The sequence below is a fragment of the Bombina bombina genome, chromosome 4 (assembly GCF_027579735.1).
Source record: "Bombina bombina isolate aBomBom1 chromosome 4, aBomBom1.pri, whole genome shotgun sequence".
In the NCBI taxonomy this organism is placed as follows: domain Eukaryota; kingdom Metazoa; phylum Chordata; class Amphibia; order Anura; family Bombinatoridae; genus Bombina; species Bombina bombina.
This window is the reverse complement of record NC_069502.1, coordinates 325282768-325304838: the sequence shown is the minus strand read 5'-3', so window position 1 is coordinate 325304838 and position 22071 is coordinate 325282768. Positions and strand designations below refer to the sequence as shown.

General features: G+C 39.0%; 1 long non-coding RNA gene across 1 annotated transcript in view; it reads right to left on the bottom strand.

Annotated features, from left to right (window-relative positions):
• LOC128655367 (uncharacterized) overlaps positions 1–21716 on the bottom strand; it is a 31645-nt gene extending 9929 nt beyond the window's left edge. Inside the window, exons 1-2 of the long non-coding RNA XR_008401767.1 lie at positions 21696–21716; positions 21497–21550 (exon numbers count right to left, since the gene is read on the bottom strand). This is a non-coding gene — a long non-coding RNA (uncharacterized LOC128655367). The remainder of the gene's footprint in view (positions 1–21496; positions 21551–21695) is intronic.
• Positions 21717–22071: the final 355 nt, after the last annotated feature.

Below are 22071 nucleotides of genomic sequence, written 5' to 3'. Positions count from 1 at the left end.
ACAAATGATAATGTCCTTTTAAGCAAGATTGTAAGCAAACAAATGATAAGGTCCTTATTAGCAGGGTTAAAGCAAACAAAGATAATGTCCCTTTAAGCAGGTGTCCGCAAACAAGTGATAATGTCCTTTTAAGCAAGATTGTAAGCAAACAAATGATAATGTCCTTATTAGCAGGATTAAAGCAAACAAGATAATGTCCCTTTAAGCAGGTGTCAGCAAACAAATGATAATGTCCTTTTAAGCAAGATTGTAAGCAAACAAATGATAAGGTCCTTATTAGCAGGATTAAAGCAAACAAGATAATGTCCCTTTAAGCAGGTGTCAGCAAACAAATGATAATGTCCTTTTAAGCAAGATTGTAAGCAAACAAATGATAAGGTCCTTATTAGCAGGATTAAAGCAAACAAAGATAATGTCCCTTTAAGTAGGTGTCAGCAAACAAATGATAATGTCCTTTTAGGCAGGTTAGCAGGATTAAAGCAAACAAGAGGCATTGGCAAAACAAAGTCGAGGAGGATAGGGTCAGGTTTCAAAATTGTACTCACTCAGACAGGGACCGGCAGAAGAGAGAGAGAGAAAACAAACGGGCACCGAGTAAATCTCCCGCCGAGATTTTAAAGGCAGAGAGAGGCCGCCACGTCATAGGGGTTGTCAGAGAATGCGTCACGTTGCCTAGCAACGTGACGTAGAACCCCAGAAGAGATCCGGGAGCCGCGGCGACACGGCGATGAACGGTGAATTCATGACACCGCCTACCCCAGTCATTCGACCGACGTACAGGAGGAAATATGCATAGGAGAAATCACATGATACCGTGGTGACTGTAGTTAGAGAAAATAATTCATCAGACCTGATTAAAAAAACCAGGGCGGGCCGTGGACCGGACACACCGTTGGAGAAAGTAATTTATCAGGTAAGCATAAATTCTGTTTTCTCCAACATAGGTGTGTCCGGTCCACGGCGTCATCCTTACTTGTGGGAACCAATACCAAAGCTTTAGGACACGGATGAAGGGAGGGAGCAAATCAGGTCACCTAAATGGAAGGCACCACGGCTTGCAAAACCTTTCTCCCAAAAATAGCCTCTGAAGAAGCAAAAGTATCAAATTTGTAAAATTTGGCAAAAGTGTGCAGTGAAGACCAAGTCGCTGCCTTACATATCTGGTCAACAGAAGCCTCGTTCTTGAAGGCCCATGTGGAAGCCACAGCCCTAGTGGAGTGAGCTGTGATTCTTTCAGGAGGCTGCCGTCCGGCAGTCTCATAAGCCAATCGGATAATGCTTTTAAGCCAAAAAGAAAGAGAGGTAGAAGTTGCTTTTTGACCTCTCCTTTTACCAGAATAAACAAACAAAAAAAAAAAAAAAAAACACCAAAAAACTCTTAGCCATCTCCGTGGAGATGTTGCCTGTGCAACGGCAAAGAGAATGACTGGGGTAGGCGGAGCCTAGGAGGGATCATATGACCAGCTTTGCTGGGCTCTTTGCCATTTCCTGTTGGGGAAGAGAATATCCCACAAGTAAGGATGACGCCGTGGACTGGACACACCTATGTTGGAGAAAAGCAGTATACAGGAAAGTGGAACAGAGCTTATTAACTGTGAAAATGTAATACAATTAGGAGCATTTACCTGGGTATTGTGAGATCTCTATTTGTTAGGAAATATGAATAAGTAAGCTCACATATGCTAGACATTTATTAATGTTGTGTAGAGCATAACATTAATAAAGTTACATTTTTTAATAGCTTTGAATGCATATATTTAGTATTCAGACATGATGGAATCCAATACTTAAATACTGATACATATTTTGCACTTGATTGTAATCAGTGCACTTAAAAACTTTGACAAAATATGTTAAAAAAACTGATTCTTTCATATAATTTCAGTATAATTTCAGTATATATCATTTAGCTATAGTTATGTAACATTCATCTCTTTACATATCCCATCTATTCTGAGTAATATGTTCTTAGTTTTACAGTCTTGCTGTGACGTACATTATGTTTCCTGAAACAGGTCATACAGGTGTGGTAAAGAATTTGGATTGATAAAGCTCTGTGCTCTATGAGTCATTTTTGTAATTGACTCTTCAACAACAGGTTTCTCAAAAGGAAAGTCACGATTACATGTCAGAGAGTTACAACTATTAAAGTTATATATACATACAGGGCCAGATTATTAGTGGAGCGCAAACGTTTGCACTCAAGCCATATTAGGTTATCACAATTATTTGCACGCATGTTAAATTGTACTCGTATTACTAGTTGAGTGTAAACGCGATCGTATAAGTGCAATTTACTCTAGAAATTTTTTTGCAACCATGATTGTTTAATTAAAAGGTCTTGCAGATCCTTATTGCAATTATTCTGTAAATCCTCCAAATCTGGTGTTCTCTGTATCAAATGGTTTAACTGAGTGTTTAGCTATCTTAGTTCTTCCTTAACATAATTAACAACTTGCTGCTATATGGAATCCATTTTAGGCATCATGTGTTTCAGAATTAAGCTAAAAATTCAAATAGCTGGTATCTGCCTGATTTTTAGCCTTTTTTCTGCAATTTTAGTTTTAGAGGGCATTTTAACTTTGGGTGTTCTGTTGGGTTTCACAAACTTATCCTTGCAAAAAATAATCAGGTTTTAACCTATAGGCAAAATTAACTCAGACATTGGCTCATCAACAAAAGATAAAGTTTAAACAACATTTAAATATTCTTGTTTCCAGAGAAAAAAACTATTTTAACCCAGGTATTTGTATAGTAGAGGGGCCTTTTAAAATATGCCAGACACTGCTCAAAACATAATGATTTACAGTGGATAAAGCTTCTCTTGAAATAATCGGTATATCACTGGAAGCACACTCCTTGTGCAAATATATAAATGAACAAAAAGCAAGAGTTATGGACTTTCCCAAGTATGAGTGAGGCACAGTACCTTGAGGTTTGCAATTAAATATTTATTTCTTCCTGCAGTCCTTAGTGATGATCTCCACTCCCCCCCTTAAAAACAGGGGGATATACCCCTCGAGAGCTGGTATCCATGTATGGCACTGAAACAACCCCTAGTAGCTGCTGACTTAAAGGGACATGAAACCTAAATTTTACTTTCATTATTAAGAGCATCACATTTTCAACAACTTTCCAATTTCATTATATTATGAATTTTGCTTCATTCTCTTGGTATCCTTTATTGAATGAGCAGCAATGCACTACTGGAAGCTAGCTGTACACATTTGTAAGCCAATGACAAGAGGCATATACAGTATCCCACAAAAGTGAGTACACCCCTCACATTTTTGTAAATATTTTATTATATCTTTTCATGTGATAACAATTAAGAAATTACACTTTGCTAACATGTAAAGTAGTGAGTGTACAGCCTGTATAGCAGTTTAAATTTGCTGTCCCCTCAAAATAATTCAAGACACAGCCATTAATGTCTAAACCGTTGGCAACAAAAGTGAATACACCCCTAAGTGGAAATGTCCAAATTGGGCACAAAGTGTCATTATTTTGTGTGGCCACCATTATTATCCAGAATTGCTTTAAACCTCTTGGGCATGAAGTTCACCAGAGCTTTACAGGTTGCCACTGGTGTCCTTTTCCACTCCTCCATGACAACATCACGGAGCTGGTGGATGTTAGAGACCTTGCGCTCCCCCACCTTCTGTTTGAGGATGCCCCACAGATGCTCAATAGGGTTTAGGTCTGGAGACATGCTTGGCCAATCCATCACTTTTACCCTCAGCTTCTTTAGCAAGGTAGTGGTCGTCTTGTAGGTGTGCTTGGGGTAATTATCATGTTGGAATACTGCCCTGCGGCCCAGTCTCTGAAGGGAGGGGATCATGCTCTGCTTCAGTATGTCACAGTACATGTTGGCATTCATAGTTCCCTCAATAGACTGTAGCTCCCCAGTGCCAACAGCACTCATGAAGGCCCAAACCATGACACTCCCACCACCATACTTGACTGTAGGCAAGACACACTTGTCTTTGTACTCCTCACCTGGTTGCTGCCACAAACGCTTAACACCATCTAAACCAAATAAGGTTATCTTGGTCTCATCGGACCACAGGACATGGTTCCAGTAATCCATGTCCTTTGTCTTCAGCAAACTGTTTGCAGGCTTTCTTGTGCATCATCTTTAGAAGAGGCTTTGTTCTGGGTTGACAGCCATGCAGACCAATTTGATGCAGTGTGCGGTGTATAGTCTTAGTACTGACAGGCTGACCCCCACCCCTTCAACCTCTGCAGCAATGCTGGCAGCACTCATACATATATTTCCCAAAAACAACCTCTGGATATGACACTGAGCACGTGCACTCAACTTCTTTGGTTGACCTTAGCGAGGCCTGTTCTGAGTGGAACCTGTCCTGTGAAACCACTGTATGGTCTTCCCCACCGTGCTGAAGCTCAGTTTCAGGATCTTGGCAATCTTCTTATAGCCTAGGCCATCTTTATGTAGAGGAACAATTCTTTTTTTTCAGATCCTCATAGAGTTCTTTGACTTGAGGTGCCATGTTGAACTTTCAGTGACCAGTATAAGAGAGTGTGAGAGCGATAACACCAAATTTAACACACCTGCTCCCCATTCACACCTGATACCTTGTAACACTAACAAATCACATGACACCGGGAAAGGAAAAATGACTAATTGGGCCCAATTTTTTCATTTCCACTTAGGGGTGTACTCACTTTTGTTGCCAACGGTTTAGACATTAATGGCTGTGTTTTGAGTTATTTTGAGGGGAAAGCAAATTTATTTATACAGGCTGTATACTCAGTACTTTACTTTGTAGCAAAGTGTCGCTTCTTCAGTGTTGTTACATAAATAGATATAATAAAATATTTACAAAAATGTGAGGGGTGTACTCACGTTTTTGGAATACTGTATGTGCCACCATTCAGCAGCTAGCTCCCAGCTCCTGAGCCCACCTAGGTATCCCTTTCATCAAAGGGTATGAAAGGAACAAATATAATTATTTAATATAAGTAAATTAGAAAGATGTTTAAATTTGTATGCTCTATCTGAATCATGAAAGAACATTTCTGGGTTTCCTGTCTTTTAAAATCCAATGAGATTCACAGCCTTCTGCTGTTCTTGTTTACTTTAGTAGCCATCACAAGTTCCATGCCTCCCCAAACAGCTAGTCACCTTATCCTAGTGGTTCCTCTCAGGCACCTAATTTCCTTCCACCCATGTCTCCCCGACTGCGTGTACTGCCTGCATGGCACTCACTCACTGTGTAAGATATGTACTACTATAATTATATATGTGATGATGGTGTGCACATACTTTGTTTTGCCTTTTTTTCATTAAGAGATAGTCTACACCTTGGTTATCTTAAATTATTGCCTCCTGCACCTTTTCTATATCATGCAGAAGGAATGGTACAAAAGTTATTTTAAAATGAATATTGTTTCTGGCCACTTTGAAATGGATGCCAAGCTTCACCCACTGATAACATCACAATCTGGGCTGCATATGGCATCCAATCACAAAAGGCTCACTAGTTGGTTTCAATGGACTGTCAATGCTATTCAGCAGAGTGAGCTGAACATTTCATACACAACTCTGTAAAATATGATCCTGAGATGATTTTACAGAGCTGTGTGTGAAATGTTCAGCTCAGTGTCTGCAGAATGCTATAGTAACGGTGAGGAGAGAGGTGGAGTTGGTTTCCTGCACAGTGGAACCACGAGGGAGTGTTGCTTGTGTATATCAGCAGATTTTCTTATATTTCCACATTATACAGACAGCCCTAGCATGGGGGCTGGCTATAAGGACACTAGTTAGGGAGTGAGGGAAAAAAAAACTAGCTCTCTAACTAGTGTGTATGACGTGCATATTCCTCTGCAATAAAAGCACTCCAAGGTTTATCATCATTTTTAGAAAAAAGTGGTAAATTCAGCGCAGAAAACTATGCAAACAATCAATTTAAGAGGATCTCCCAAAAGCCATCCTCAAATGAAGAAATCTTGGAAATAGTAATTGATTGCGCAAAAAAATGCCAAAGATGGATTGGGAATATAAGTGTAAGTTACTAGTGATTTATAAAAAATATATAAGTAGTGATTGAAGTCCTTAAGTAAGGATCTTTGAAAAAAAAAATTATTTGGTGAAAAATACTCAATTTTTTCGTGTTGTTTGACTGCATATAGTGTTAAATAATGTCTTATTAGAAAGACCAAATGAGGTATTCAAAAGTGAACTTTGGTGAAAAATAGTGACAATAATGATACTAACTCCAAATAAATAAAAACAAAATTTCAGCTGTAGAAATCTATAAAACTCCGGACAGCCAATACATGTATCCTCCCAAATAGGTTAAAATGTAATTTGATTCACATTAGGTGGAAATGTAATTTAATTCACAATATAGATACATATCTATAAAAACAATAATACAATATAATAATAAAAATTATTAAAACAATGCTTGCTTAAAACACAAGGGCCTAGATTTAGAGTTGGGCGGTAGCCGTCAAAACCAGCGTTAGAGGCTACTAACGCTGGTTTTTACCGCCCTCTGGTATTTGGAGTCAGTCATTAAAGGGTCTAACGCTCACTTTTCAGCCGCGACTTTTCCATACCGCAGATCCCCTTACGTCAATTGCGTATCCTATCTTTTCAATGGGAGCTTTCTAACTCCGGTATTTAGAGTCGTGGCTGAAGTGAGCGTTAGAAATCGACAAAACTCCAGCCGCAGAAAAAAGTCAGTAGTTAAGAGCTTTCTGTGCTAACGCCGGTTTATAAAGCTCTTAACTACTGTGCTCTAAAGTACACTAACACCCATAAACTACCTATGTACCCCTAAACCGAGGTCCCCCCACATCGCCGCCACTTGATTACATTTTTTTAACCCCTAATCTGCCGACCGCCACCTACGTTATACTTATGTACCCCTAATCTGCTGCCCCTAACACCGCTGACCCCTATATTATATTTATTAAACCCTAACCTGCCCCCACAACGTCGCCGCCAGCTACCTACAATAATTAACCCCTAATCTGCCGACCGCAAAGCGCCGCTACTTACGTTATCCTTATGTACCCCTAATCTGCTGCTCCTAACACCGCCGACCCCTATATTATATTTATTAACCCCTAACCTGCCCCCCACAACGTCGCCGACAGCTACCCACAATAATTAACCCCTAATCTGCCGACCGCCACCTACGTTATCCTTATGTACCCCTAATCTGCTGCCCCTAACACCGCCGACCCCATATTATATTTATTAGCCCCTAATCTGCCCCCCTCAACGTCGCCTACACTTATTAACCCCTAATCTGCCGAGCGGATCTCACCGCTACTATAATAAAGTTATTAACCCCTAATCCGCCTCACTCCCGCCTCAATAACCCTATAATAAATAGTATTAACCCCTAATCTGCCCTCCCTAACATCGCCGACACCTAACTTCAATTATTAACCCCTAATCTGCTGACCGAATCTCGCCGCTACTGTAATAAATGGATTAACCCCTAAAGCTAAGTCTAACCCTAACCCTAACACCCCCCTAAGTTAAATATAATTTAAATCTAACAAAATAAATTAACAATTATTAAATAAATTGTTCCTATTTAAAGCTAAATACTTACTTGTAAAATAAACCCTAATATAGCTAAAATATAAATTATAATTATATTATAGCTATTTTAGGATTTATATTTATTTTACAGGTAACTTTGTATTTATTTTAACCAGGTCCAATAGCTATTAAATAGTTAAGAACTATTTAATAGCTAAAATAGTTAAAATAATTACAAAATTACCTGTAAAATAAATCCTAACCTAAGTTACAATTAAACCTAACACTACACTATCAATAAATTAATTAAATAAAATACCTACAATTACCTACAATTAAACCTAACACTACACTATCAATACATTAATTAAATACAATATCTACAAATAAATACAATGAAATAAACTAACTAATGTACAAAAAATAAAAAAGAACTAAGTTACAAAAAATAAAAAAATATTTACAAACATCAGAAAAATATTACAACAATTTTAAACTAATTACACCTACTCTAAGCCCCCTAATAAAATAACAAAGACCCCCAAAATAAAAAAATGCCCTACCCTATTCTAAATTACAAAAGTTCAAAGCTCTTTTACCTTACCAGCCCTGAACAGGGCCCTTTGCGGGGCATGCCCCAAAGAATTCAGCTCTTTTGCCTGTAAAAAAAACACATACAATACCCCCCCCAACATTACAACCCACCACCCACATACCCCTAATCTAACCCAAACCCCCCTTAAATAAACCTAACACTAAGCCCCTGAAGATCTTCCTACCTTAACTTCACCATACCAGGTTCACCGATCGATCCAGAAGAGCTCCTCCGATGTCTTGATCCAAGCCCAAGTGGGGGGCTGAAGATGTCCATGATCCGGCTGAAGTCTTCATCCAAGCCGGAGCTGAAGAGGTCCATGATCCGGCTGAAGTCTTCTATCAACGGCATCTTCAATCTTCTTTCTTCCGGATCCATGTTCATTCCGCCGACGCGGAACATCCATCTTCACCGACGACTTCCCAATGAATGACTGTTCCTTTAAGGGACGTCATCCAAGATGGCGTCCCTCGAATTCCGATTGGCTGATAGGATTCTATCAGCCAATCGGAATTAAGGTAGGAAAATTATGAGTGGCTGATGGAATCAGCCAATCAGAATCAAGTTCAATCCGATTGGCTGATCCGATCAGCCAATCAGATTAAGCTTGCATTCTATTGGCTGATCGGAACAGCCAATAGAATGCAAGCTCAATCTGATTGGCTGATTGAATCAGCCAATCGGATTGAACTTGATTCTGATTGGCTGATTCCATCAGCCAATCAGAATTTTCCTACCTTAATTCCGATTGGCTGAAAGAATCCTATCAGCCAATCGGAATTCAAGGGACGCCATCTTGGATGGCGTCCCTTAAAGGAACCGTCATTCGTTGGGAAGTCGTCGGTGAAGATGGATGTGGGTGGTGGGTTGTAATGTTGGGGGGGGTATTGTATGTGTTTTTTTTACAGGCAAAAGAGTTGAATTCTTTGGGGCATGCCCCGCAAAGGGCCCTGTTCAGGGCTGGTAAGGTAAAAGAGCTTTGAACTTTTGTAATTTAGAATAGGGTAGGGCATTTTTTTATTTTGGGGGTCTTTGTTTTTTTATTAGGGGGCTTAGAGTAGGTGTAATTAGTTTAAAATTCTTGTAATATTTTTCTGATGTTTGTAATTTTTTTTTATTTTTTGTAACTTAGTTCTTTTTTATTTTTCGTACTTTAGTTAGTTTATTTCATTGTATTTATTTGTAGATATTGTATTTAATTAATGTATTGATAGTGTAGTGTTAGGTTTAATTGTAGGTAATTGTAGGTATTTTATTTAATTAATTTATTGATAGTGTAGTGTTAGGTTTAATTGTAACTTAGGTTAGGATTTATTTTACAGGTAATTTTGTAATTATTTTAACTATTTTAGCTATTAAATAGTTCTTAACTATTTAATAGCTATTGTACCTGGTTAAAATAAATACAAAGTTACCTGTAAAATAAATATAAATCCTAAAATAGCTATAATATAATTATAATTTATATTGTAGCTATATTAGGATTTATTTTACAGGTAAGTATTTAGCTTTAAATAGGAATAATTTATTTAATAAGAGTTAATTTATTTTGTTAGATTTAAATTATATTTAACTTCGGGGGGTGTTAGTGTTAAGGTTAGACTTAGCTTTAGGGGTTAATACATTTCTTAGAATAGCGGTGAGCTCCAGTCGGCAGATTAGGGGTTAATGTTTGAAGTTTGGTGTCGGCGATGTTAGGGAGGGCAGATTAAGGGTTAATACTATTTATTATAGGGTTATTGAGGCGGGAGTGAGGCGGATTAGGGGTTAATAACTTTATTATAATAGTGGTGCGGTCCGCTCGGCAGATTAGGGGTTAATAAGTGTAGGCAGGTGGAGGCGACATTGTGGGGGGCAGATTAGGGGTTAATAAATATAATATAGGGGTCGGCGGTGTTAGGGGCAGCAGATTAGGGGTACATAGGGATAATGTAAGTAGCAGCGGTTTACTGAGTGGCAGATTAGGGGTTAAAAAAAATATGCAGGTGTCAGCGATAGCGGGGGCGGCAGAATAGGGGTTAATAAGTGTAAGGTTAGGGGTGTTTAGACTCGGGGTACATGTTAGAGTGTTAGGTGCAGACGTAGGAAGTGTTTCCCCATAGCAAACAATGGGGCTGCGTTAGGAGCTGAACGCGGCTTTTTTGCAGGTGTTAGGTTTTTTTTCAGCTCAAACAGCCCCATTGTTTTCTATGGGGGAATCCTTCACGAGCACGTTTTCGAAGCTGGCCGCATCCGTAAGCACCGCTGGTATCGAGAGTTGAAGTTGCGGTAAATATGCTCTACGCTCCTTTTTTGGAGCCTAACGTAGCCATTCTGTGAACTCTAAATACCAGCGGTATTTAAACGGTGCGGCCAGAAAAAAGCCAGAGTAGCTAACGCACCCCTTTGGCTGCAGAACTCTAAATCTAGGCGATAGATTAACATTTGGTAACAAACAGAGAGCTCAAAAGTCTCCTAGAATAGATCTTATAATAAAAATAAAAGGGGGGTGGAGCCAACATCTGACTGAGACGGTCACAGTCTTTAGGAGCTCCAGCATTTTTAGCTTTAAAAAGTAGTTTATTTCTTCAAAACTAGCCTTAACTGGACACCGAGCTAGTGTTAACTTAAGCCCCAACACCTGCTTTTATTGACCGGTGGTGGATAGAGAGAAAATTAAAGATATTATAGGTATTTTGTACCGTTAACATACAGCAGCATATCCGCCCAGCAGCACGCTACAGTCTATCACATCTGGCTAACTATCAGGGCAAGTGACTTCTACATCAGACACTGGAGGGTTGGGGCTCCACTCCGGGTCCGTCACCTATCTTCTAATAGAGAGGGGATCCTCTCACGACAAGAAAACTACCCTGCAGTACTTACCAGCTAAGATCTTGGGGACATAGGCTGAAAACACGCTGCTCCCCGATCCGACTCAAATCACCAGCGATTCCGACGTTGTGCGACCACAGCCTGTGATAACCTCCCGAAGTGGACGCTGTGCTGGGACCACAGATCAAGGTTTCCCTGATTCTGGGCCTAGAACCTGGAAGGATTGGTGTAAAGGCGCAAATGGTGGCCACCTTAACCTGCCCTGAGGCCTGTCAATAGTAAGTGCCGTTCCCTACGCTTACACTATGCTGCACACAGACAATTAAAGGAGAAGACCTGGTTATACATGGTTTCTGCCTGGCATCCTCCCCTGAGATAGTGTATCTGGCTTTCAACTCCTCACTACACAGGCCTAACTCCAGAGATCCTAACAGGCCTGGGGAGTCACACACATAAGGGGCATTGTTAAACACTTAACCCTATAAGCTATTGGACTGCCTAACAGGGGCTACAATTCCTACAAAACACTATTAAGAGCTTGCCCCTCTTCTCTACCTCTAATACAAACAACTCTATTGACTACTACACATGCCCTTTCTAATATTTGAGGCTCAACATCCGCCAAGGCCCTCCCAGATACAAATCAGGAGCTCCTTCTGATATACCCAGCTGGGGTACATTTACCTGCCTGTGCCAATATTCCACTAAGGATGAGTGGCTAGTCTAAGATCAACACCAGGGGGACTCTGTTCTACCTTACCAATATTTTTGTGTTTACATATGTTCTTACACTGAGAGGTTACTATAAGTCTTTGCTTTACTTTATCCTCTGCCATTAGCTTCAACGGTCCTGTTCCTATATTATGTCTTAATCTACTAGGCAAAAATCTAAACTAACCCAACCTCTTAAAAAAATATTAGCAGATCATTTCAAGGATCATCCCTCTTCAAAGGGCCAATCAACCAGAGAGTCAAATCAGACGCTGGACCTGAGTTACTCAGAAAGAAGTATGGACTCCCAATAGCCCACGGGAGATAACCTGTCCTCCAATATTGTTGAGGTTTTGACAAAACGCATGAATATATTACAGGACACCCTGACCAAGGAGATCAAGGGATCTACGGCTGAATTATGCAGATATATATTTGCTCTGGGTGAATGCACTGAAACCCTTGAACGTAAACATGAGGACTTAGCTATAGACCATGCAAACCTTCTATCTTACTCCCAGAATCTCTCTACACAAATTTCAGACCTGGAACTGAAACTGACAGATATGGAGGACAGATCCAGGTGAAATAATCTGAGATTTTGTGGGATCTCAGAAGACATTAGCCCCGCAGAGCTGGAAGCCTATGTACTGGAACTTTGTAAACATCTGCTACCTTCCTTGGATCCTCCTGGTCTTATTCTAGACAGAGTACATTGAGTGGCAAGACCTAGGATTGTGTCTCAGGATAAGCCCAGAGATGTATTGGCTAGGATTCACTTCTTCACCCACAAAGAACGCATACTTAGAGAGCTGGCTAACAAACAACAACTTCCAGCTAAATTTCAACAAGTTGCTATCTTCCCGGAGATCTCCAGCTATACTCTCCAAAGAAGCGAACATTCAGATCCATTACCCAAACCCTGAGAGCAGAGAACATTAGATATTGCTGGGGTTATCCCACCAAGTTAATAGTCACAAGAAACAGGGATACCCACACTATCATTGCCCTACAAGAGGGGTTCAGACTGCTCAAAGAATGGGGGATTACTCCCTCTACGGAATTCTCAGCAAAGAATCCCTCAGCCTCTAAACTCCAACCTGGGGCCCCTGAATGGAATCCCTCACCTCAGAGAGTCATCTACTTAATACTAAGAACTAACCAAGTACACAGTATCATGTTGTAAAACCTATCAATACTGCAAGTAAAATGTTTAATTGTTTTGAATGTATACTTTATTCTGTGGTAGAGGGTGCCTTCGGTTCCTGACTCAAGGGGTAGCTATCTACTTAGGTTGGAAGACATACACTTTGTTGTCCATGATCCCTCCTGGTCTGGGGTTGGGGGGACCTGAGATATGTCTCATTGCTGGGCTCTATTTTTGGAGGGTCTTGGCTGTTATACTAATAATTAAAACACTGTTACCCTGGTGACCTCATACTGGCTTATAGTCACTCTACCTGGGAGTTATATACAACAAAGCCTGACCCTGATCAGGCATATCATCCCCTAATCCCAGTAACGGGATAATGTATATGCTCTAGACAACATCAACATATCCTATTGAAATATAGCTAATATGATATACACACCTGATTTCCTGAACTTACATCCACTAAGTTATATATATGAAGAAGCTTGCAATTAATGTACGACCCATCACCTCATATTAACACATATGATACAAAAATTCTACCACACAGTTAATTCCCCCCCTTTAAAGTGTCGATCCACTTATATAGTTACGTGTTTGTAACATTCCCCCCTTCACATAAATACTGTTTGTATTATCCTCTAATTCGGGGACCAAAGAGGTCAGCCATTTTCTTCCTAGGCAAACCTCTTCCACTGGTGTTGAATCAGACCACCTTATCTGTTATAGATAGATAACAGACTCCTACGTTGACAACTGACTGTTCTTTATTTCACGTATTGATATTTGCATTGTGTTCAACCAAATTGTAAAGGTTTTTCAATACTGTCATCAACCCTATACTGTTGTAAGTACCTAACAAATTCCTTCCTTTTTTCTCAGTATAACCTGCTAGTAGACCATAAAACTGCATATCGCCTATAATCAGCAGAACTTGGAGATGGTCCAGGCGAGGTAGGTGCTTTTGAACCACTCCCCCCCCCTTAGTACCTAAGTCTAATATTCTCTGTTGTCTCCTATCCCATCTCTGCCCATTTTCCCACACACATTAGAATAGCAGTCATGGAAGAATCCCCTGACCTTATCACCTTCGCTACCCTAAACACTAAGGGCCTCAATTCATCCACTAAGAGAAGTCTACTAACTAATTCTATGAAATTCCTGAAAGCTCAAGTTATATTCCTACAAGAAACCCATAGGCTGGCTTCACATCAAGATCCATACAGATCCTCTTACTATCCTACTGTATTTTTTTCATCCTATACGGAAAAGTCGAGGGGAGTTGCAATAGTTGTTTATAAGACTGTAAATCTTGAACTTATATACAAGGAAACAGATGACCAGGGAAGATACGTAATACTTATTTTTAAACTAAACGGTTTATTATTCACCCTGGTTAACATATATGTCCCTAACCAGTCCCAACCTAAATTCTTGAGGGAAGTACTAACTAGAGTAGAACCGATCAAGACAGGAACTATGGTCCTGGAAGGAGACTGTAATATGATATGGGATCCATTGATGGATAACAAGGTCCGGACAGACAAATAAATTGATACTTACACCATAAATACCGCCACTAAGTTTAGACAGCTTATAACGCAATATAATCTGTATGACATGTGGCGGGTCCTACATCTTAATGATAAAGATTACACATACTTCTCCAGACCGCACAACACATACTTTAGACTGGATTATTTGTTTACTGACTCTTGGATGCTTAACAAAGTAGTAGCCTCACACATACGAATTTGCTTCTGGTCAGACCATGACATCCTATTATTCACCCTTTCCACAGACTTGTCTAAAACATCCAGACCAACCTGGAAATTCCCTAGACAACTGCTACATAGTAAAGAATTCAGGGCATTCCTAGCTATAAATGAAACCCCCAAATGCCACATCAAATAATCTGGGCCTCGCTCAAGGCATTTATTAGAGGTATGTGCATTAGGAAACAAGCCTCCACTCGGACCCAGAAGGGTTCTCCGCTGGGGTTACTAGTAGCCTCCCTGAGAGCTAAAGAATTGATTAATAAATCCTCACCTTCCCCACAGTTAGCTGATGAAATCAAAACGTTGAGAACTCAAATAGCTGACAGAGAGAGGGAAAGAGTCAGGGAGGCATACTCTTGTTTTAAACAAATAATATATTACCAGGAAAATAAAGCCTCTGCTCTACTAGCCCACAAACTTCATGACAGAACTGCTGCAGCCAGAATCCTGACATTGAGGAGGGACAAAAAGGTAGCTAACTCCCCTAAAGAAATAGGGGAGATGTTCGCAGAATACTACTCCGAACTCTATAACCTTAAATCCTCTATAGCGCATACTGAAGCCTCGGTCCAATCTATAACCCTTTTCTTAAATAAACTAAACTTGCCTTCACTCTCTGACGCAGACAGAGATACACTCAATGCCCCGTTCACGTTTGCCGAACTCTTATTAGCCATAAAACACACCCAGAACAATAAAGCCCCAGGTCCGGATGGCTTTCCATCCAATTTCTATAAACTCTTTAAGACATATATAAGTAACATTCTCTTAAAAGTTTTCACCGAGACACGCGTAACAGGTATATGGAGAAAAGAGTTTCTACAGGCAACTATCCTAGCTATCCCAAAATCTAACAAGGATCCATCCAAATGCACTAGCTACAGGCCAATCTCAGTGATTAATGCTGACGCCAAATTATATGCTAAACTCTGGGCAAACTGCCTTAAGCTACTGCTTCCAAAAATCGTTCACCATGATCAGCTAGGGTTCACTTTTGGTAGGGAAGGACCTGACAATACCCGAAGAGCTCTTAATATTTCTTCAGAGGTCATTAGGCTTCGCTGTCCCATGCTGGCCCTGTCTCTAGATGCAGAGAAGGTGTTTGACTGGGTCAGATGGGAGTATCTGTGGCAGGTCCTTGCGCAGTTTGGTTTTCCATGTGAGGTTGTCACAGCAATCAAGACGCTTTATGCAGATCCTTTGGCTGTGGTTAAAGGGCTCGTATTTTCCTTCCCGGAATTCCCCATCACCAATGGCACTAGGCAGTGGTGTCCTCTGTCACCCCTGATCTTTGTTTTGGCAATTGAGCCTCTGGCGCAATCCATGCGTAATTCTCTGATGGTCCGAGGAGTGCCACTGGGAGTGAGGGGAGAGAAGATTGCTCTCTTCACCGACAATGTCCCTCTCTTTCTAACTAACCCACTGGGTTCACTGCCCATACTGTTTGACATTGTAGCCGAATTCGGAAAATATAGCTACTATAAAATCAACCTCCTAAAAACTGAAGCATTGCCTATCCATATTCCTACATTTGAATTGGAGGTTATGCGATCAGCCTACTCCTTTCAGTGGTCACTAGAAACTATCCGACACCTGGGAGTTCAATTAGGCCCTGACCCCAAACTAGTTCATAAAAACTATAATCATGCACTGAATGAGATCTCCACACTTCTGAAATCCTGGTCTTTAAGGAAGTCTCATGGCTGGGACGCATTGCATCTCTTAAAATGAATATCCTTCCCAAGATCCTCTATTACTTTAGATGCCTGCCCCTAAACGTCCCTAAGATACTGCTCTGTAAACTCTAATCTCTCTGCCAAAGATATGTATGGGGACGTTCCAGATCCCGTATAGCCTCAAAAATACTACAGAAACAGTTTGGACAAGGTGGTGTTGCCATGCCCAGTATACAGGGATACTATGAGGCTGCCAGATTGACTCACATATCCGCTTGGGCGGATAAAGGTGAACCGCAGAGGTGGAGAGACATAGAGTCCTCGGATCTACCTTCCAGACTGGGATTAGAGGATCTCCTTTGGATCCCAACCTATCGCTTAGACTATTTAGAGATCAATAATCCCATCATAAGGGATAGCTTAAAAGTTTGGCATGCTATTAGACACCTCTCCGATATTGCACCACATCCATCTCCACTACATTCTATCCCTAGCTTACTAGCAGTGCTTCCAGACATGCATTCTTCACAATGGAAAGGCTGGAACATCCAGCATGTCACTCAGCTTTACTCTTCTGAAACACTTACCCCACCACAGAGAATAGGCTCCTTAATACAGAATCCACCACCTTGGGCCCTGTTTGAATACACCAGACTACACAACTTTTTAATGTCATGGGGTTTTCCAAAAGCTGACAACAGACCCTTGACCACATGGGAAAAAATTATGGAAATTGAAAAATAGGATCCCCAAAACCCTATTAAACCATTACAATTTGATTCAGAAATCTACCAACTCCGACAGCATCTGGCAACTTAAAGCCTGGGAATATGACTTATCTAGGACCATTACTGATAATGACCTACACCACGCTATAACACTGACTAAGAAAACTCTACATTGTGCAAACACCATTGAGTCACATATGAAAATCCTTCTCAGGTGGTACTATACACCTGTTAGACTCTTACAGATGTTCCCATCATCTTCACCTCTACTGGTGCAACTGCAGTGAGAGAGGGACTGATCTACATATTTGGTGGGGTTGCCCAGCACTGAGATCATGCTGGAATACATGGAGACAGCCCTCTTTCATATCTTTCCAACTACCCTACCTACCTTGTGAAGTAAACTGGTCATCTTCATTTTTGCTGCTATGAAACTTACCATAGCAAGAGCCTGGAAACAAACATTACCCCCAGACATCTCTGATGTAATTACTACAATTAAATTTTTTGCTAAAATGGAAAGAAGTTTCTATTTGAGACTGGACAAAGAGGATCTGTATTGGACTATATGGGAACCTTGGTTATACCTCACCCCCTTCTTCTCCACCTCATACCTAGTTTGGGTTTCAGTCTACCCTCACTCTGCTTCTTTTCAACCCCCCTTCAATCTTTCATATAAAGATGTAGCCTCCCCCCCCCACCCTGTCACTCCTTATCCCGCCTGGACAACCCGTTTGAATCTGAGGTCATTATTAGAGGTTTACATACTTTTCGTTACAATGTATAAATTGACTTTCATATTTATCACAGTATTTATGTCTCCTCAAATGTGTGCATGTAGTTTATTTTGAATTAACCTGAGAGATCCATATCACACTATAAGAAAAGTGGTTGTTTTTAAAGGGATTCCACAAAAGATCTCATATAACAGGTTAGATGACAAGTACTTATATTACACAACTGTTCCTGACACACCAAAACAGTCTTTAATTATAGTGTTGTCAATTTGATTTGCTATATTCTCAATAAAAATGTATTTGGAAAAAAAAAATGTTCAGTATACAAAACTGATCGTAGGTGAAGGAAAGTTCCAGTAAATGGAGTGGCCAAATCCGGGGTCTCTTGATGTAGTGAAATCCCTCAGAATACCGCCACCGGGTTCTGTTAATAGGAGAGAGGAACTCCTTAATGCAGTACCTACAGCAGTGACGCTTAAGAGTATATCCATACTCACATTCAGGTTTACGTTATCCGGCGTGGGTCCGTGATATGGATGTAGTCTTAGATGTTATTTTCTTCTCTATAGGATATAGAATGAAATCTTAAAACTACAAATATATCTCTCTGCTTGTGACTCCAATACGTTGGCTGGGGGGCGCTACCTGTGGTCTGACCGTTAATAACAAAAACAGAACAAGGATTTGAGCCACACCAAACACAACCAACTGCTCGTAGCAGGTGTACTGATCACAGCAGGTGTGTGCTTCCAAACGGCAGCTGAAAATACACTGAGTAATACGTTTCAAATTTCTTTTTCAAGCTCAGGGTTTGTTGCAGTTACACTCCTTATAAGCAATGTCTGTTAATGGGAGACCATTCAATTAAAGGGACATATTAAGCATTAATTAAATATATTTGAGCTATTCTTTATACTATCATAATAATTAAATGTTATAATTACCGTATGTTAATTACATCTTTAACATATAGATATTAATGATAGTAAATGTATGAATTTGATCAAAACTGACATTTAGTGAAATGGAATAAAGCCTAGACTTTTTAAAACATATCAAAACAACTTATAAAAACTCTATTAATTTATTATTCTTATAACATCTACATAGGAGGATACATATACAAACTCTTCCAAATATTTACATACAGCCAATCTGATCTTGGACTGGAAGACTATATGGAAGATATATCAAAATAATATAATATCATAAATATCATATATATATATATATATATATATATATATATATATATATATATATATATATATATATATATATATATGTATATAAATTTTATTTTTTATATACTTTTGGAAATAAAATGGTAAGAATACAATACCTATTTAAAATTTATAAGTTGAGTTTATTCAATTTCGTTATAATACTACACCTATCTACCTAATACTAGTATAATTAAAGAGTTAATATAGAAATAATTTTGGGGTCTATACACTTGAAAAAAGAGCTATATTTTAGATAGGGACAGGATATTTTATTAAGAATCTAAAAAAACAACCTAAATCAAATTCTATTTTTTTTTTTTAATTGAACACACTATAACCCAACGGTTTAAATTTAGAATTTGATTTAGGTTGTTTTTAGATTCTTAATAAAAAATTACAGGCCCTATCTGAATCATAAAATTTTATTTTGGACTAGACTATCCCTTTACTAAACGGAGCCAAGTATATCTTGCCCATGCATTGATTTTTATCAACAAATTTGTTTGTTTTTTTAAAAAAAGGATTATGTAAATCAAATAAAAACAAATACATGAATTTAGAAAATAATTTATTCTATGAAATTCTTAAAATAATAAGAATAAATAAATACAAGCTTATTTTTAATGCAATATAACAAAAAAACACAAAAAAACAAACAAATATAGATTGGGGGGACAAAGATAAAAAAATAAATCAAAGAAAATAATGCGCTAGGGTTTGGTCTGCTTAGAGGCAGGGGGAGATTGTGGAGGTGATCTCTTCCTTGCGGAGGACTTCCCATGGAGCAACATAAATACATTTCTATTAAAATTTCTCAATAGCTACCCGGGTCCTCTCTACTATTAACCTTTCCCTATCAAAATCTAACCTCTCCCTATCCCTTTCTCTGTCTGAATGTAATCTGTCCCTATCTATTACCACTCTTTCCATTTTTAAAGCTAATCTTTCCTTGTCTATTGCCAATCTCGTCCTATCTAACTCTAATCTGTCCCTATCTAAATGAATGCCCCTCTCCAGTACCTGCCCCTGTTGCTCAATAGATAATCTTAATGCCCCATGCAGCTCCTAGTGATCAACCCTGTACTGCCTCCCCAGAATCAACATTTCTCTAATGGCAGCATCCTCATTAAGAAGCAGCTGTTCTGGGGCCGGATCAGCATAGCCAGGAGCTGCTCGGGCAAAAGCAGCAAGGGCACCAGGACCCAGAGCAGTTGGGGCACCTGAGGCAGAAGGGGCAGCAGGGACAAGAGCAACTGGATCATATGTTCCCTGGGAGATTTCCTGCTCCTGTGATTCCTGAGACAGAATCTCTCCCAGGAACTCCTCCTCATCATCATCGATAGTTGCTCTTATTGCCCGAAGACAAACAGAAAGCTCCTCTTCAATATTATGTTACCGACCGGTATTTAAAGAAAAGGTAAAATGATTATATTAAAATCACACGTAATTTAAATTGAACTATTCATGGCATCTGAAATTCAAAATGCAAATATCATGATTGATATAGATTTTGAATTTCAAATGGACAGTCTACACCAGAATATCTGTTGTTTAAAAAGATAGATAATCCCTTTATTATCCATTCCCCAGTTTTGCATAACCAACACAGTTATAATAATACACTTATTACCTCTGCGATTAACTTGTATCTAAGCATCTTCTGACATCCCCCTGATCACATGACATTCTATTTATTATCTATTGACTTTCATTTTAGCCAATTAGTGTAGTGTCTTCCACAAGCCACGGGCGTGATCACAGTGTTATCTATATGGCCTACATGAACTAGCTCTCCCCTGTTGTGAAAAGCAAATAAAAAAGCATGTGACAAGGGGCGGCCTTCAAGGGCTTAGAAATTATCATATGAGCCTTCCTAGGTTTATCTTTCAACTAAGAATACTAAAAGAACAAAGCAAAAATGGCAATAAAAGTAAATTTGAAAGTTGTTTAAAATTACATCCCCTATTTGAAACATGAAATTTTATTTGGACTTGACTGTCCCTTTAAGATAACATTACCTATCTGAATCATGCATATTAAAATAAAATGTCTTAATACACTTTTGAAAAATCATGTATTTTCTATAGTGCTTTGTTCTCTTGATATATTATTTTAAATGTACGCTTAGGAGACTTTCTATTTTTTGTCAAGCACATAGGTAGAACTTGCTGATTATTGTTTAAATGTCGCCAATCAATTATCAAGCACTACACAGGTGATGATCCAAACATGTACTTCCTTCTTAGCTTACATTTTTGATTTTTCAAATAAAGAAAACAAGAGAAAGAATATGATTTTTTAATATGAGTAAATTTGAATTTTGATTAAAAAAAAAATGCATGGTCTATCTAAATCCTGAATGTTTTATTTGGAAAAGACTATTCTTTAAGCTACTATTTAATCACAGATTATTTAACAGATCAATGTAATTTAAAAGTGATGTTTAATACTGTGATATTGTGGAGTAAGACTATTTAAACATTATGGCATTGGCTGTCCCTTTTAAGTGAGCACCCTTATAACGTTAACGTTTTTTCTTGTTTTTGTTACCTGTGGAGGAGATTGAAGAGGTCGAAGGTTGTTCCAGAGCCCTTCGTACCTCAGCTGAAATAAAAAATGTATATATATATATATATATATATATATATATATATATATATATATATATATATATATAGTTATAAATCAAGTTTAAATCATACAGATAAGAGCATTTGAATTACACAAAATAAAACATTAAAAAACATACCTGTTGTTTGGCCAAGACCTGCTTCTTCAGGGATGTTGCACATTATGTCAGGCAGTGTTGCAGCAGAGGAGAAGCTGTGTCTGGATACTGACGGCCAATAGTACTGTGGCATCAGCAGCAGCAGCACTAGTAGATGCTGGAAAACATATAATTATAAAATAGATAGAAAAAAAGATTAGTGCATATAATAATGTAAATAAAACAAAAGGCCTAAATACTATTTTAAACAACATCATTTGCAACATGGATGGCACATGTAATAAAAGTGTAATTACCTGCCAACTCGTCAGTATCAAGCCCGACCTCATCCAGTCCTTGCGCCATATTAGCACCCAACTTCTCCATTAGCAGATTCTCGTATGAAAAGAGCTCTGCC